Source organism: Anas platyrhynchos, chromosome 2 (assembly GCF_047663525.1).
Source record: "Anas platyrhynchos isolate ZD024472 breed Pekin duck chromosome 2, IASCAAS_PekinDuck_T2T, whole genome shotgun sequence".
Classification (NCBI taxonomy): domain Eukaryota; kingdom Metazoa; phylum Chordata; class Aves; order Anseriformes; family Anatidae; genus Anas; species Anas platyrhynchos.
Genome location: NC_092588.1, coordinates 84,432,990 through 84,448,542, shown reverse-complemented (window position 1 = coordinate 84,448,542; position 15,553 = coordinate 84,432,990). Strand labels below are relative to the sequence as shown.

Genomic DNA, 15,553 nt, shown 5'->3' with positions numbered 1-15,553 from the left:
ATAGAGGAGGGGAGTGTAGGGGTGTGTAGGGTAGTATAGGGGAGGGGAGTGTAGGGGTTTGTAGTGTAGTATAGGGGAGTGGAGTGTAGGGGTGTGTAGGGGTGTGTAGGGGAGTGTAGGGGTGTGTAGGGTAGTATAGGGGAGGGGAGTGTAGGGGAGTGTAGGGACAGGGAGCATAGGGGAGGGGAGTGGAGGGAAGGGAAAAGAGGGGATGGGAGGGGTTGGGAGTGCTACTGTAAATAAAATTGCCAAATACATGACATTTTGGATCTGGAGCCAAATCTTTGTGTTGCTGAAGGGACGCAAGACACACACTCCTGATGGCTCTTGAACAGGAGGCGTTTATTGCCCTTTTTCACTCCTACATGTCCTCTCCCCGTAGCCCCATGTGCTGTCCACGCACCCAAATCCCAGTTGGTCAGAGACCCTCAGACACGCGCCTGGAGCCAGCCAGCAATTGCCCACTGCCCAAAGGTCCTCTTGAACACTGTAGCCAATTCTTGATCTCAGCCTCCCTCAAGGTTTTGTTTCTACCGCTTGTTTCCTCATTACCTCTAATTCAGGGACCTGCGAAACAGCGCGAAGCCACCTGAAAAGTCCCTCCCCACGCGTTGCCATTCATTCCACGACCTGATTTATCGCTGCCATCCGCGCATTGCACAGTGCCAGGAAAGGTTTGGCGTGCACAGAGGTGGCTGAGGATTTTCAGAAAGAACTTTCCTTAAGAACTGCATCAAGACTTTTGCTGGAAGGCAAAAGATCGGGTGATTGATTAACATAGGGATGGCAGCTGAGCAAGGGAAGCATCTTCCAAACTTCCAAATATTTCCTGGATACAGAACTACAACTCCTCTGCTCTCCGCTTAGGAGTTTCTGTCACCTGCTTAGGAAGCAGAAGCAGTAAAATGGGATTTAGAGGATCCAGCTGAAGCGTCAGTGCAAGTTAGAGGAAACCATCAATGTACGGGGTTTGAAGAAAGTTGGACCGGTTTTCCAAGGAACATGTACTAGTGCTGCATATATATGTATATCAATATCTCTACAGCTGGCTTGTATCAGACATAGAGTGGCCGTCAGGACTAGGGAAGCGGTTGTCCCTCTGTGCTCGGCTCTGCTGAGGCCGCACCTCGAGCACTGTGTTCAGCGAAGAGCTCGAGGTGCTGGAGCGTGTGCGGAGAAGGGCTCTGAAGCTTGTGAAGGGTTTAGAGAACAAGTCTGGTGAGGAGCGGCTGAGGGAGCTGGGGTTGTTCAGCGTGGAGAAAAGGAGGCTCAGGGGAGCCCTTCCTGTGCTCTACAGGAAGCTGAAAGGAGGCTCCAGAGAGGTGGGGATCGTTCTCTTCTCCCAAGCCCCAAGTGAGAAGAACAAAACCCCTGAAGTTGTACCAGGGGAGGTTCTGGTTGGTTATTACGAAAAATTTCTTCACCGGAAGAGTTGCTCTGGTGGGTTTACGTGGCCAGGTTTTGGTAGCAGGGGGCCATAGGGGTGGCTTCCGTGAGGAGAATCTAGAAGCTGCCCCACGTTAGATAACAGCTCCACTGCTGGCCAGAGCCAAGCCAAGAAACGATGTCGCTTGCTCCTCTGGGAGAGCATATTGAAGAAAGGAGAAAATAAATAACAACAAGAAGCTGTTTCACAGGGAGGGAGAAAGAGAGGAGAAGCAGCCCTGCAGCCCCCCCAGGTGAGTGCAGCAGGAGGGCAGGGTCGCTGCAGGCAGGCAGCAGCAGTTCCCCTGCGGGCTGTGCAGGGAGAGGCCCCTGGTGGAGCAGGCTGTCCCCCTGCAGCCCATGGAGCAGATCTCCACGCTGCAGCCCCCCCGTGGGTGGAGGAGCCCCCGGTGGAGCAGGTGGATGTGGCCTGGAGGCGGCTGCGGCCCACAGAGAGCCCCCGCAGGAGCAGGCCCCGGGCCGCAGCTGCAGCCCCCTCGTGGAGAGGAGCCCCCGCAGGAGCAGGGGGTCTGGGGGGAGCTGCCGCCCAGCCGTGGGGGACCCGTGCTGGAGCAGTTTGCTCCTGGGGGATGGATGGATGGATGGATGGATGGATGGAGCCCGTGGGACGGAGCCGTGTGGGAGCAGTGCTTGAGGAGCTGCTGCCTGTGGGCAGCCCGTGTGGGATCAGCTGGGGAAGGACGGCATCCCGTGGGAGGGACCCCACGGGGAGCAGGGGCAGGGAGGGAGCGAGAAGGAGCGGCGGGGACAAAGCATCAGGGACTGACCGCAGCCCTCAGTCCCCTGTTTCCCTGCGCTGCTCAGGAGGAGGAGGTGGAAGAGGGCAGATGGGGAGAAGATGTTTTGGGTTTCTTTCCTTTGTTTCTCACGTGTCTAGTTTGTTGGTAGGAGGCAATCACTCTTACTGTCTCCCTATGCTGAGTCTGCTTTGCCCGTCACGATAGTTGTTGAGTGATCTCCCCGTCCTTATCTCAGCCCTTGAGCCCTTTGCATCGTATTTTCTCCCCCTTTCCCTTTGAGGAGGGGGAGTGAGAGAGCGGCCGTGCTGGAACTCGGCTGCCCAGCCGATTCAGACCACCGCAGTTGCAAAGGACTGGAAAAGTTTTCCCAAGAAACAAGATGTTTAACAAGGAAGTGCATAGTTTCCTTATTAAGGCTTCCTGGATGATTGGGGTTATTTCATATTCCCAGCTCGGAGGAAGAGAATTGTTGATTTCACCTTCTTTTTTCTGACATGGAAATAAAAGGTGAACTGCTCTACAAGGACGGGCAACGTCTCAGAATCAAGCTCTTTTGGTCTGTAATCCCTTCGCAAGGAAAAGTTTGATCACACACCTTCCACAGATGTAGGGGAGCAGGGAATAATGTTTGAACTACTCTAATTCAAGTCAGTTTGGGCACAGTGGTACTTCTCTAGCTGTTTCTGAGACATACGCGTTAGCAACAGAGAGTGTTGTGCCGTCACTGGGAGGCGCCTGCGGTGATGACTTCAGAAACAGAACTGAATTGTGTCACCACAGCACTTTGGCAACAGCTGCCTCTGCGCACGTTTAGCTGGGAGGGACAGAGAAGGGTGCTGGATGTGATGAAACCACGTGAGGATTTGTGGATCTCCCCTTGAGGTGCACAGAGAGGGACCATGCCCTTCTGTAAGTGTTTTGATGCTTGGCTGGGGAAAACAATGCGGTTTTGTTGTGAATGCTTCATTTTAGTATTCTGTAGTTTGTGTCAAGTCCTGACAGAAGCACCAAGGTTGGTACTTTGCTCAATGATGGAGCTGCACAGAGTGAGAACAGACCCAATGTACGGCTGAGGGCCTCTGCACGTTCTCTTCTTCCTACAGACGATCAACAAATAAGGGGAGACAGAGAAGAGTGTGCTGTGGTCCTCCCAGAGACCGCAAGTACTAAAGCATAAACAAGAGGCTTAAGAGTCCCCCTGTCACGTTAAAATTCAGGACAGCAATGGACTTCATCACATGGGCTGGCCTGTCGACTAGTGTCTCAGGCTGTGGGGTATGAAGATGCACTCCATCTGCTTTCAGGGTAGCAATTGCAGTGGGCAAGCTGCCTGACCTTAACATTTTTCATTTCATTTTTCACCAGAGTTTTGCTGGTTTCCCACGATTCAGTCTTGGTCTAGGAAAAAAAAAAAAAAAAAAAAAGTGAATTCGGAGCAAAATAAAAGGATTTCCTCTCCATTGGTTACGTGTTCTTAACTTGACAGGTTTGATTATCGACTTAGAAGGCAAATATCTGGCCAGACTGCAAGACTTGTGCTCGCAGCGTGGGACAGCTCTCGTAAAGGTGATTCAGGGTAGCTTCTGGAAAACAAGACATCAGATCTCCCAGACAGCTTTCTTTGTGCTAATGTAGGAAGGGCGAGTAAGAGTAAAGGTCCAGATACCGTAAGAAGCGGAAGGTGTGAAGGAAACTTCCTTCTGGCTGATACAGCTCCATATCTAGTTGCCAAGTAGGAAGAGAGCAGCTCTAAGTTTCTTGGGGAGAGGAAAACAAAGAGGCTGGGAGATTGTACAAAGAAAAAAATGGGATGAGCTATTTCAGGAAATCCTAGTAACTGGAAATAGAGATTGGAAGAGTGCTTTAAGCCAAGACAGAAACTTTTTAAAACTAAAACCTAGGAGTTGGATGAACCAAGAAATGAATCCATTTTGATTATGCAGTTGTGTCCAGCGTTATCTTGGGAAATATGGTTTCCACATAAATGTGTCTGGGGCTTGAAGTTTTCCTAACGCCCTTCTCTGTGTATTCCCTACTGTTTGGTAAGCGCTGAGGTCACACTGCAGACAGCAGCACGTCCTCTCCCCACTCCTTAGCTGTCTGTTTTCACAACATCTCTAGGAACAGAATTGCTTGGACACACCTGCGCCTATGACCGAGTTCATTCAAGCTGGTGGACAAGGTAAAAGCTCTGGACAAGCGAAGGGGAGGGAGGGAGGGACGGACATACAATATGATCACTTTAATCTCATTTCTCTAAGAATCCTTGCTGAGAAAACAAAACAAAACAGAATCAAAAAGAACAGAACAGAACAGAACAAATGAAGCAAGCAGCCAGCTTGCTGGAGACATTGTCTGGGAAACAGTGAAAACACTTGCAGACAAAAAACATACCAAAGGACTAACTCTTTGAGCTTAATTCTACTCAAACAGCATAACCTCAAACTCCTGTTCCTGTTCGTAACAGGCTGGTACAGTAACATGTCCCACTGGATGACTTTGCAGCATAGATGTCAGGAATGCAGCTTGGGATCACCTCCTTCTACTGAGAGTTCAGTTTGAGGGGATGAGCAAGTAATTTTTCCTGGGTTGACGGAAATCTAAAGCCTGTTTTCTAACACTCTTACAGACACTTCTCTGTCCATCGGCCTGTCCTGCCAACTCTGGTGTGAGTGTGAAGTTGTGGCAAGAGGGATTTCCCATTCCTATTTGACCTGGTGGACACCAGCTTTCCTAGGAAATTGCTGATGGTGCTGAGGAGGCAGCAGTATCAAAGCCCTTGTCGATGAAGGTACGACAAGCTGGGGAGGCTTTGGCATTTCTGCACAATGCTGCTCCCTGATTGTCACTCAAGACTCAGATTCGGAAAGAAGCAAAGCAAGCTAGAGGAAAACTGGATGTCCTGGTAATTTTCTTTCTTTTTATTTTTTCATTCTTCACTTGTAAGAAAATCTAAGTCTTTAAACCATTTGTTTGCAAGCACAGCTTAATGGAAATGCTTTATGGGTGTGCTCCTTCACCTTGTTTGGAACCTGCTTAACCTGGCTTCAGCTCTAGGACACCTATGCTCAAATGTATGCTTCCCATGCTAAAGCGGTGTTCTTTCGGTCTTCTTTTCTGTGATGGTTGCAAGTGAGGTTGAAAAGAGTTGTCAGTAGGATTCTTCGTTTCCTTTGCAGGATCCAAAACTCCGTATTACAGCGGATCTTCTCCTCTGCTCTGAAAAGCTTCCCAGGCCAAAAGAGAATTGAGATGACGAAGGAAATAGAGAATGCTGACCAATATTTCCAAGTACCACCCGTAAGTTTTGTGAAAGAATCCGGTGCATTTCTGTAGTGGTAGAAAGTTCATAAAATCATGATCGTGCACTTGAAGGCAAGCAATGCTATAAAAATGAAGAATGCAAGGCCCTGCTTAAGGACAGTCTTCAGGCTGCTTCTAGATCAACAGCTCATTTGGTTCTTCCACAACCTCATCTCCGCTTGCTTAGAAGTTGTGAAGGTCGGAAGCACACTCCGTGTTTTTCATCCATCCCCTCTGTGTATCTTTTCCCTGACAGCAACTTCTGTCTTGGCTCTTCACATCCAGCCAGAGCAGTTTCTTTGCCTCCGCAACCTGCAGGCTGTCCTCTCGTGTGTACCTGTGCTGGACTGAGGGTAATGCTTGTAACGCACGCAGATGCTGTATTCACTAGGACTTTTAGAAAAGAGAGCAAGAAGCTAAGCTGCACAGCAGTTTCTTAGGTTTCTGTATCTCTCTCTCTCTCTCTCTCTCTGCGTATATATTTCATTACTTATTTACTTGCTTAAAGATCCTTTAAGTACAGTAGATACTTTAAGAAAGCGTACTTGTTCTTCTCCTTTACTTGTTTTTAACGTTTACTTTTCTAACCAATCCTTAATGTTACAACATTGGCTTTATTTAGTTCTCAGTCCTTAGAAGTACTCAAAGCACATCAGTGATTTCTCTGTTTCTCAAGCTGTCCATCTGCATTGAGACCTCTTATCTTAATTTAGGTATGAGGTGCAGAAGAACACTGAAACCAGCCGAAGCCGTATCGGACACATGCTTCTGTGCTAGGAAGTAATTCCGAGTGATTCCACGGTGTACTTTAGACAGGTTTGCTCTGGTCCTCTGGACACAGCATCCCCAAGGGATATTTCAAAGCTCTCGGAAGGACCTGTCGTTATCTCTGACACTGCAGCCTCCATTAGGAACGGGTAAATATTCCTTGCCCTTGTGGAAAGGAACTACTCAGTTAGCTGTTTCTAACCCAAATCTCTTTGTTGTCTTCTCTTGACAGACACCACCCGGCTAGCCAAGCTAAACCACTGAAAATGGAAGGAGTGGGACATCTTCCAAAGCCTGCTGCTGCTTCTAAGCAGAACTGCGATGTAGGTGGGGACACAGCAAGAGGACACGTCCAGGCCAGGGTGCAACTGAAAGGCACCTGTCTGAGCCACAGAACAAAGTCAGCGATTCCCAGTTGCAGACTGTTGCTCAACTAGTGACACAGCAGCTGGAGCGCTTCTGGTTGCTGCTGATGGGTTCGCGTGAATCAGCCAGGGATATGAGCTACGAGAACGACTGAAGCGATCTGAACTTACCTGAAAGAAAGAAGACAAGAGGGGAAAGAAGGGGAGGGAATAAAAGGAAGAGAGGGGAGGGGAGGGGAGGGGAGGGGAGGGGAGGGGAGGGGAGGGGAGGGGAGGGGAGGGGAGGGGAGGGGAGGGGAGGGGAAGGGAAAGAAAAGGGAAAGGGAAGGGAGGGCAGGGGAGGGCAGGGAAGGGGAGGGGCGGGGAGGGGAGGCGATGCGATGCGATGCGATGCGATTGGAGGGAGGGGAGGGAGGGGATTGAAGAGGAGGGGAGGGGAGGGGAGGGGAGGGGAGGGGAAGGAGGGGAGGGAGGGGAAGGAGGGGAAGGAGGGGAAGGAGGGGAGGGAGGGGAAGGAGGGGAGGGAGGGGAAGGAGGGGAGGGAGGGGAAGGAGGGGAGGGAGGGGAAGGAGGGGAGGGAGGGGAAGGAGGGGAGGGAGGGGAAGGAGGGGAGGGAGGGGAAGGAGGGGAGGGAGGGGAAGGAGGGGAAGGGAAGACAGTGTAGAGGAGGTAGGGGAGGGTAGGATAGGGTAGTGTAGCATAGCGTAGTGTAGCATAGCGTAGTGTAGCATAGTAGAGGGGAGGGGAGCGTAGGAGAGTATAGGGTAGTGTAGGGGAGTGGAGTTTAGGGGAGTGTAGGATAGGATAGGGGAGGGGAGCGTAGGGGAGCATAGGGGAGGGGAGCATAGGGTAATGTAGGGTAGTGTAGCGAAGGGGAATGTAGGGAAGTATAGGGGAGGGGATTATAGGGGAGTGTAGTGGTGTGTGGGGGTGTGTAGGGGAGGGGAGTGTAGGGGTGTGTAGGGTAGTATAGGGGAGGGGAGTGTAGGGGAGTGTAGGGGTGTGTAGGGTAGTATAGGGGAGGGGAGTGTAGGGGTGTGTGGGGGTGTGTAGGGGAGGGGAGGGGAGTGTAGGGGTGTGTAGGGGAGGGGAGTGTAGGGGTGTGTAGGGTAGTATAGGGGAGGGGAGTGTAGGGTAGTATAGGGGAGGGGAGTGTAGGGGAGTGTAGGGGTGTGTAGGGTAGTATAGGGGAGGGGAGTGTAGGGGTGTGTAGGGTAGTATAGGGGAGGGGAGTGTAGGGGTGTGTAGGGTAGGATAGGGGAGGGGAGTGTAGGGGAGTGTAGGGGTGTGTGGGGGTGTGTAGGGGAGGGGAGTGTAGGGGTGTGTAGGTGAGGGGAGTGTAGGGGTGTGTAGGGTAGGATAGGGGAGGGGAGTGTAGGGGTGTGTAGGGTAGTATAGGGGAGGGGAGTGTAGGGGAGTGTAGGGGTGTGTAGGGTAGTATAGGGGAGGGGAGTGTAGGGGTGTGTAGGGTAGTATAGGGGAGGGGAGTGTAGGGGTGTGTAGGGTAGGATAGAGGAGGGGAGTGTAGGGGTGTGTAGGGTAGTATAGGGGAGGGGAGTGTAGGGGTTTGTAGTGTAGGATAGGGGAGGGGAGTGTAGGGGAGTGTAGGGGTGTGTGGGGTAGTATAGGGGAGGGGAGTGTAGGGGTGTGTAGGGTAGGATAGGGGAGGGGAGTGTAGGGGTGTGTAGGGTAGTATAGGGGAGGGGAGTGTAGGGGAGTGTAGGGGTGTGTGGGGGTGTGTAGGTGAGGGGAGTGTAGGGGTGTGTAGGGTAGGATAGGGGAGGGGAGTGTAGGGGTGTGTAGGGTAGTATAGGGGAGGGGAGTGTAGGGGTGTGTAGGGTAGTATAGGGGAGGGGAGTGTAGGGGTGTGTAGGGTAGTATAGGGGAGGGGAGTGTAGGGGTGTGTAGGGTAGGATAGGGGAGGGGAGTGTAGGGGTGTGTAGTGTAGTATAGGGGAGTGGAGTGTAGGGGTGTGTAGGGGAGTGTAGGGGTGTGTAGGGTAGTATAGGGGAGGGGAGTGTAGGGGAGTGTAGGGACAGGGAGCATAGGGGAGGGGAGTGGAGGGAAGGGAAAAGAGGGGATGGGAGGGGTTGGGAGTGCTACTGTAAATAAAATTGCCAAATACATGACATTTTGGATCTGGAGCCAAATCTTTGTGTTGCTGAAGGGACGCAAGACACACACTCCTGATGGCTCTTGAACAGGAGGCGTTTATTGCCCTTTTTCACTCCTACATGTCCTCTCCCCGTAGCCCCATGTGCTGTCCACGCACCCAAATCCCAGTTGGTCAGAGACCCTCAGACACGCGCCTGGAGCCAGCCAGCAATTGCCCACTGCCCAAAGGTCCTCTTGAACACTGTAGCCAATTCTTGATCTCAGCCTCCCTCAAGGTTTTGTTTCTACCGCTTGTTTCCTCATTACCTCTAATTCAGGGACCTGCGAAACAGCGCGAAGCCACCTGAAAAGTCCCTCCCCACGCGTTGCCATTCATTCCACGACCTGATTTATCGCTGCCATCCGCGCATTGCACAGTGCCAGGAAAGGTTTGGCGTGCACAGAGGTGGCTGAGGATTTTCAGAAAGAACTTTCCTTAAGAACTGCATCAAGACTTTTGCTGGAAGGCAAAAGATCGGGTGATTGATTAACATAGGGATGGCAGCTGAGCAAGGGAAGCATCTTCCAAACTTCCAAATATTTCCTGGATACAGAACTACAACTCCTCTGCTCTCCGCTTAGGAGTTTCTGTCACCTGCTTAGGAAGCAGAAGCAGTAAAATGGGATTTAGAGGATCCAGCTGAAGCGTCAGTGCAAGTTAGAGGAAACCATCAATGTACGGGGTTTGAAGAGAGTTGGACCGGTTTTCCAAGGAACATGTACTAGTGCTGCATATATATGTATATCAATATCTCTACAGCTGGCTTGTATCAGACATAGAGTGGCCGTCAGGACTAGGGAAGCGGTTGTCCCTCTGTGCTCGGCTCTGCTGAGGCCGCACCTCGAGCACTGTGTTCAGCGAAGAGCTCGAGGTGCTGGAGCGTGTGCGGAGAAGGGCTCTGAAGCTTGTGAAGGGTTTAGAGAACAAGTCTGGTGAGGAGCGGCTGAGGGAGCTGGGGTTGTTCAGCGTGGAGAAAAGGAGGCTCAGGGGAGCCCTTCCTGTGCTCTACAGGAAGCTGAAAGGAGGCTCCAGAGAGGTGGGGATCGTTCTCTTCTCCCAAGCCCCAAGTGAGAAGAACAAAACCCCTGAAGTTGTACCAGGGGAGGTTCTGGTTGGTTATTACGAAAAATTTCTTCACCGGAAGAGTTGCTCTGGTGGGTTTACGTGGCCAGGTTTTGGTAGCAGGGGGCCATAGGGGTGGCTTCCGTGAGGAGAATCTAGAAGCTGCCCCACGTTAGATAACAGCTCCACTGCTGGCCAGAGCCAAGCCAAGAAACGATGTCGCTTGCTCCTCTGGGAGAGCATATTGAAGAAAGGAGAAAATAAATAACAACAAGAAGCTGTTTCACAGGGAGGGAGAAAGAGAGGAGAAGCAGCCCTGCAGCCCCCCCAGGTGAGTGCAGCAGGAGGGCAGGGTCGCTGCAGGCAGGCAGCAGCAGTTCCCCTGCGGGCTGTGCAGGGAGAGGCCCCTGGTGGAGCAGGCTGTCCCCCTGCAGCCCATGGAGCAGATCTCCACGCTGCAGCCCCCCCGTGGGTGGAGGAGCCCCCGGTGGAGCAGGTGGATGTGGCCTGGAGGCGGCTGCGGCCCACAGAGAGCCCCCGCAGGAGCAGGCCCCGGGCCGCAGCTGCAGCCCCCTCGTGGAGAGGAGCCCCCGCAGGAGCAGGGGGTCTGGGGGGAGCTGCCGCCCAGCCGTGGGGGACCCGTGCTGGAGCAGTTTGCTCCTGGGGGATGGATGGATGGATGGATGGATGGATGGATGGAGCCCGTGGGACGGAGCCGTGTGGGAGCAGTGCTTGAGGAGCTGCTGCCTGTGGGCAGCCCGTGTGGGATCAGCTGGGGAAGGACGGCATCCCGTGGGAGGGACCCCACGGGGAGCAGGGGCAGGGAGGGAGCGAGAAGGAGCGGCGGGGACAAAGCATCAGGGACTGACCGCAGCCCTCAGTCCCCTGTTTCCCTGCGCTGCTCAGGAGGAGGAGGTGGAAGAGGGCAGATGGGGAGAAGATGTTTTGGGTTTCTTTCCTTTGTTTCTCACGTGTCTAGTTTGTTGGTAGGAGGCAATCACTCTTACTGTCTCCCTATGCTGAGTCTGCTTTGCCCGTCACGATAGTTGTTGAGTGATCTCCCCGTCCTTATCTCAGCCCTTGAGCCCTTTGCATCGTATTTTCTCCCCCTTTCCCTTGGAGGAGGGGGAGGGAGAGAGCGGCCGTGCTGGAACTCGGCTGCCCAGCCGATTCAGACCACCGCAGTTGCAAAGGACTGGAAAAGTTTTCCCAAGAAACAAGATGTTTAACAAGGAAGTGCATAGTTTCCTTATTAAGGCTTCCTGGATGATTGGGGTTATTTCATATTCCCAGCTCGGAGGAAGAGAATTGTTGATTTCACCTTCTTTTTTCTGACATGGAAATAAAAGGTGAACTGCTCTACAAGGACGGGCAACGTCTCAGAATCAAGCTCTTTTGGTCTGTAATCCCTTCGCAAGGAAAAGTTTGATCACACACCTTCCACAGATGTAGGGGAGCAGGGAATAATGTTTGAACTACTCTAATTCAAGTCAGTTTGGGCACAGTGGTACTTCTCTAGCTGTTTCTGAGACATACGCGTTAGCAACAGAGAGTGTTGTGCCGTCACTGGGAGGCGCCTGCGGTGATGACTTCAGAAACAGAACTGAATTGTGTCACCACAGCACTTTGGCAACAGCTGCCTCTGCGCACGTTTAGCTGGGAGGGACAGAGAAGGGTGCTGGATGTGATGAAACCACGTGAGGATTTGTGGATCTCCCCTTGAGGTGCACAGAGAGGGACCATGCCCTTCTGTAAGTGTTTTGATGCTTGGCTGGGGAAAACAATGCGGTTTTGTTGTGAATGCTTCATTTTAGTATTCTGTAGTTTGTGTCAAGTCCTGACAGAAGCACCAAGGTTGGTACTTTGCTCAATGATGGAGCTGCACAGAGTGAGAACAGACCCAATGTACGGCTGAGGGCCTCTGCACGTTCTCTTCTTCCTACAGACGATCAACAAATAAGGGGAGACAGAGAAGAGTGTGCTGTGGTCCTCCCAGAGACCGCAAGTACTAAAGCATAAACAAGAGGCTTAAGAGTCCCCCTGTCACGTTAAAATTCAGGACAGCAATGGACTTCATCACATGGGCTGGCCTGTCGACTAGTGTCTCAGGCTGTGGGGTATGAAGATGCACTCCATCTGCTTTCAGGGTAGCAATTGCAGTGGGCAAGCTGCCTGACCTTAACATTTTTCATTTCATTTTTCACCAGAGTTTTGCTGGTTTCCCACGATTCAGTCTTGGTCTAGGAAAAAAAAAAAAAAAAAAAAAGTGAATTCGGAGCAAAATAAAAGGATTTCCTCTCCATTGGTTACGTGTTCTTAACTTGACAGGTTTGATTATCGACTTAGAAGGCAAATATCTGGCCAGACTGCAAGACTTGTGCTCGCAGCGTGGGACAGCTCTCGTAAAGGTGATTCAGGGTAGCTTCTGGAAAACAAGACATCAGATCTCCCAGACAGCTTTCTTTGTGCTAATGTAGGAAGGGCGAGTAAGAGTAAAGGTCCAGATACCGTAAGAAGCGGAAGGTGTGAAGGAAACTTCCTTCTGGCTGATACAGCTCCATATCTAGTTGCCAAGTAGGAAGAGAGCAGCTCTAAGTTTCTTGGGGAGAGGAAAACAAAGAGGCTGGGAGATTGTACAAAGAAAAAAATGGGATGAGCTATTTCAGGAAATCCTAGTAACTGGAAATAGAGATTGGAAGAGTGCTTTAAGCCAAGACAGAAACTTTTTAAAACTAAAACCTAGGAGTTGGATGAACCAAGAAATGAATCCATTTTGATTATGCAGTTGTGTCCAGCGTTATCTTGGGAAATATGGTTTCCACATAAATGTGTCTGGGGCTTGAAGTTTTCCTAACGCCCTTCTCTGTGTATTCCCTACTGTTTGGTAAGCGCTGAGGTCACACTGCAGACAGCAGCACGTCCTCTCCCCACTCCTTAGCTGTCTGTTTTCACAACATCTCTAGGAACAGAATTGCTTGGACACACCTGCGCCTATGACCGAGTTCATTCAAGCTGGTGGACAAGGTAAAAGCTCTGGACAAGCGAAGGGGAGGGAGGGAGGGACGGACATACAATATGATCACTTTAATCTCATTTCTCTAAGAATCCTTGCTGAGAAAACAAAACAAAACAGAATCAAAAAGAACAGAACAGAACAGAACAAATGAAGCAAGCAGCCAGCTTGCTGGAGACATTGTCTGGGAAACAGTGAAAACACTTGCAGACAAAAAACATACCAAAGGACTAACTCTTTGAGCTTAATTCTACTCAAACAGCATAACCTCAAACTCCTGTTCCTGTTCGTAACAGGCTGGTACAGTAACATGTCCCACTGGATGACTTTGCAGCATAGATGTCAGGAATGCAGCTTGGGATCACCTCCTTCTACTGAGAGTTCAGTTTGAGGGGATGAGCAAGTAATTTTTCCTGGGTTGACGGAAATCTAAAGCCTGTTTTCTAACACTCTTACAGACACTTCTCTGTCCATCGGCCTGTCCTGCCAACTCTGGTGTGAGTGTGAAGTTGTGGCAAGAGGGATTTCCCATTCCTATTTGACCTGGTGGACACCAGCTTTCCTAGGAAATTGCTGATGGTGCTGAGGAGGCAGCAGTATCAAAGCCCTTGTCGATGAAGGTACGACAAGCTGGGGAGGCTTTGGCATTTCTGCACAATGCTGCTCCCTGATTGTCACTCAAGACTCAGATTCGGAAAGAAGCAAAGCAAGCTAGAGGAAAACTGGATGTCCTGGTAATTTTCTTTCTTTTTATTTTTTCATTCTTCACTTGTAAGAAAATCTAAGTCTTTAAACCATTTGTTTGCAAGCACAGCTTAATGGAAATGCTTTATGGGTGTGCTCCTTCACCTTGTTTGGAACCTGCTTAACCTGGCTTCAGCTCTAGGACACCTATGCTCAAATGTATGCTTCCCATGCTAAAGCGGTGTTCTTTCGGTCTTCTTTTCTGTGATGGTTGCAGGTGAGGTTGAAAAGAGTTGTCAGTAGGATTCTTCGTTTCCTTTGCAGGATCCAAAACTCCGTATTACAGCGGATCTTCTCCTCTGCTCTGAAAAGCTTCCCAGGCCAAAAGAGAATTGAGATGACGAAGGAAATAGAGAATGCTGACCAATATTTCCAAGTACCACCCGTAAGTTTTGTGAAAGAATCCGGTGCATTTCTGTAGTGGTAGAAAGTTCATAAAATCATGATCGTGCACTTGAAGGCAAGCAATGCTATAAAAATGAAGAATGCAAGGCCCTGCTTAAGGACAGTCTTCAGGCTGCTTCTAGATCAACAGCTCATTTGGTTCTTCCACAACCTCATCTCCGCTTGCTTAGAAGTTGTGAAGGTCGGAAGCACACTCCGTGTTTTTCATCCATCCCCTCTGTGTATCTTTTCCCTGACAGCAACTTCTGTCTTGGCTCTTCACATCCAGCCAGAGCAGTTTCTTTGCCTCCGCAACCTGCAGGCTGTCCTCTCGTGTGTACCTGTGCTGGACTGAGGGTAATGCTTGTAACGCACGCAGATGCTGTATTCACTAGGACTTTTAGAAAAGAGAGCAAGAAGCTAAGCTGCACAGCAGTTTCTTAGGTTTCTGTATCTCTCTCTCTCTCTCTCTCTCTGCGTATATATTTCATTACTTATTTACTTGCTTAAAGATCCTTTAAGTACAGTAGATACTTTAAGAAAGCGTACTTGTTCTTCTCCTTTACTTGTTTTTAACGTTTACTTTTCTAACCAATCCTTAATGTTACAACATTGGCTTTATTTAGTTCTCAGTCCTTAGAAGTACTCAAAGCACATCAGTGATTTCTCTGTTTCTCAAGCTGTCCATCTGCATTGAGACCTCTTATCTTAATTTAGGTATGAGGTGCAGAAGAACACTGAAACCAGCCGAAGCCGTATCGGACACATGCTTCTGTGCTAGGAAGTAATTCCGAGTGATTCCACGGTGTACTTTAGACAGGTTTGCTCTGGTCCTCTGGACACAGCATCCCCAAGGGATATTTCAAAGCTCTCGGAAGGACCTGTCGTTATCTCTGACACTGCAGCCTCCATTAGGAACGGGTAAATATTCCTTGCCCTTGTGGAAAGGAACTACTCAGTTAGCTGTTTCTAACCCAAATCTCTTTGTTGTCTTCTCTTGACAGACACCACCCGGCTAGCCAAGCTAAACCACTGAAAATGGAAGGAGTGGGACATCTTCCAAAGCCTGCTGCTGCTTCTAAGCAGAACTGCGATGTAGGTGGGGACACAGCAAGAGGACACGTCCAGGCCAGGGTGCAACTGAAAGGCACCTGTCTGAGCCACAGAACAAAGTCAGCGATTCCCAGTTGCAGACTGTTGCTCAACTAGTGACACAGCAGCTGGAGCGCTTCTGGTTGCTGCTGATGGGTTCGCGTGAATCAGCCAGGGATATGAGCTACGAGAACGACTGAAGCGATCTGAACTTACCTGAAAGAAAGAAGACAAGAGGGGAGGGAAGGGGAGGGAATAAAAGGAAGAGAGGGGAGGGGAGGGGAGGGGAGGGGAGGGGAGGGGAGGGGAGGGGAGGGGAGGGGAGGGGAGGGGAAGGGAAAGAAAAGGGAAAGGGAAGGGAGGGCAGGGGAGGGCAGGGAAGGGGAGGGGCGGGGAGGGGAGGCGATGCGATGCGATGCGATGCGATTGGAGGGAGGGGAGGGAGGGGATTGAAGAGGAGGGGAGGGGAGGGGAGGGGAGG

The 15,553-nt window shown here is 50.8% G+C and overlaps 2 long non-coding RNA genes across 2 annotated transcripts; both read left to right on the top strand.

The window, feature by feature from the left end:
* Positions 1-1,857: 1,857 nt before the first annotated feature.
* Positions 1,858-6,808, top strand: LOC113840977 (uncharacterized). The gene is made up of 7 exons (XR_005263967.2): positions 1,858-3,095; positions 3,673-3,752; positions 4,308-4,368; positions 4,816-5,091; positions 5,366-5,486; positions 6,203-6,406; positions 6,490-6,808. It is a non-coding gene; the product is annotated as an uncharacterized lncRNA (long non-coding RNA).
* Positions 6,809-10,988: 4,180 nt separating this feature from the next.
* Positions 10,989-15,303, top strand: LOC119716081 (uncharacterized). Its single transcript, XR_011807770.1, has 7 exons — positions 10,989-11,590; positions 12,168-12,247; positions 12,803-12,863; positions 13,311-13,586; positions 13,861-13,981; positions 14,698-14,901; positions 14,985-15,303. It is a non-coding gene; the product is annotated as an uncharacterized lncRNA (long non-coding RNA).
* The last annotated feature ends 250 nt before the right edge of the window (positions 15,304-15,553 follow it).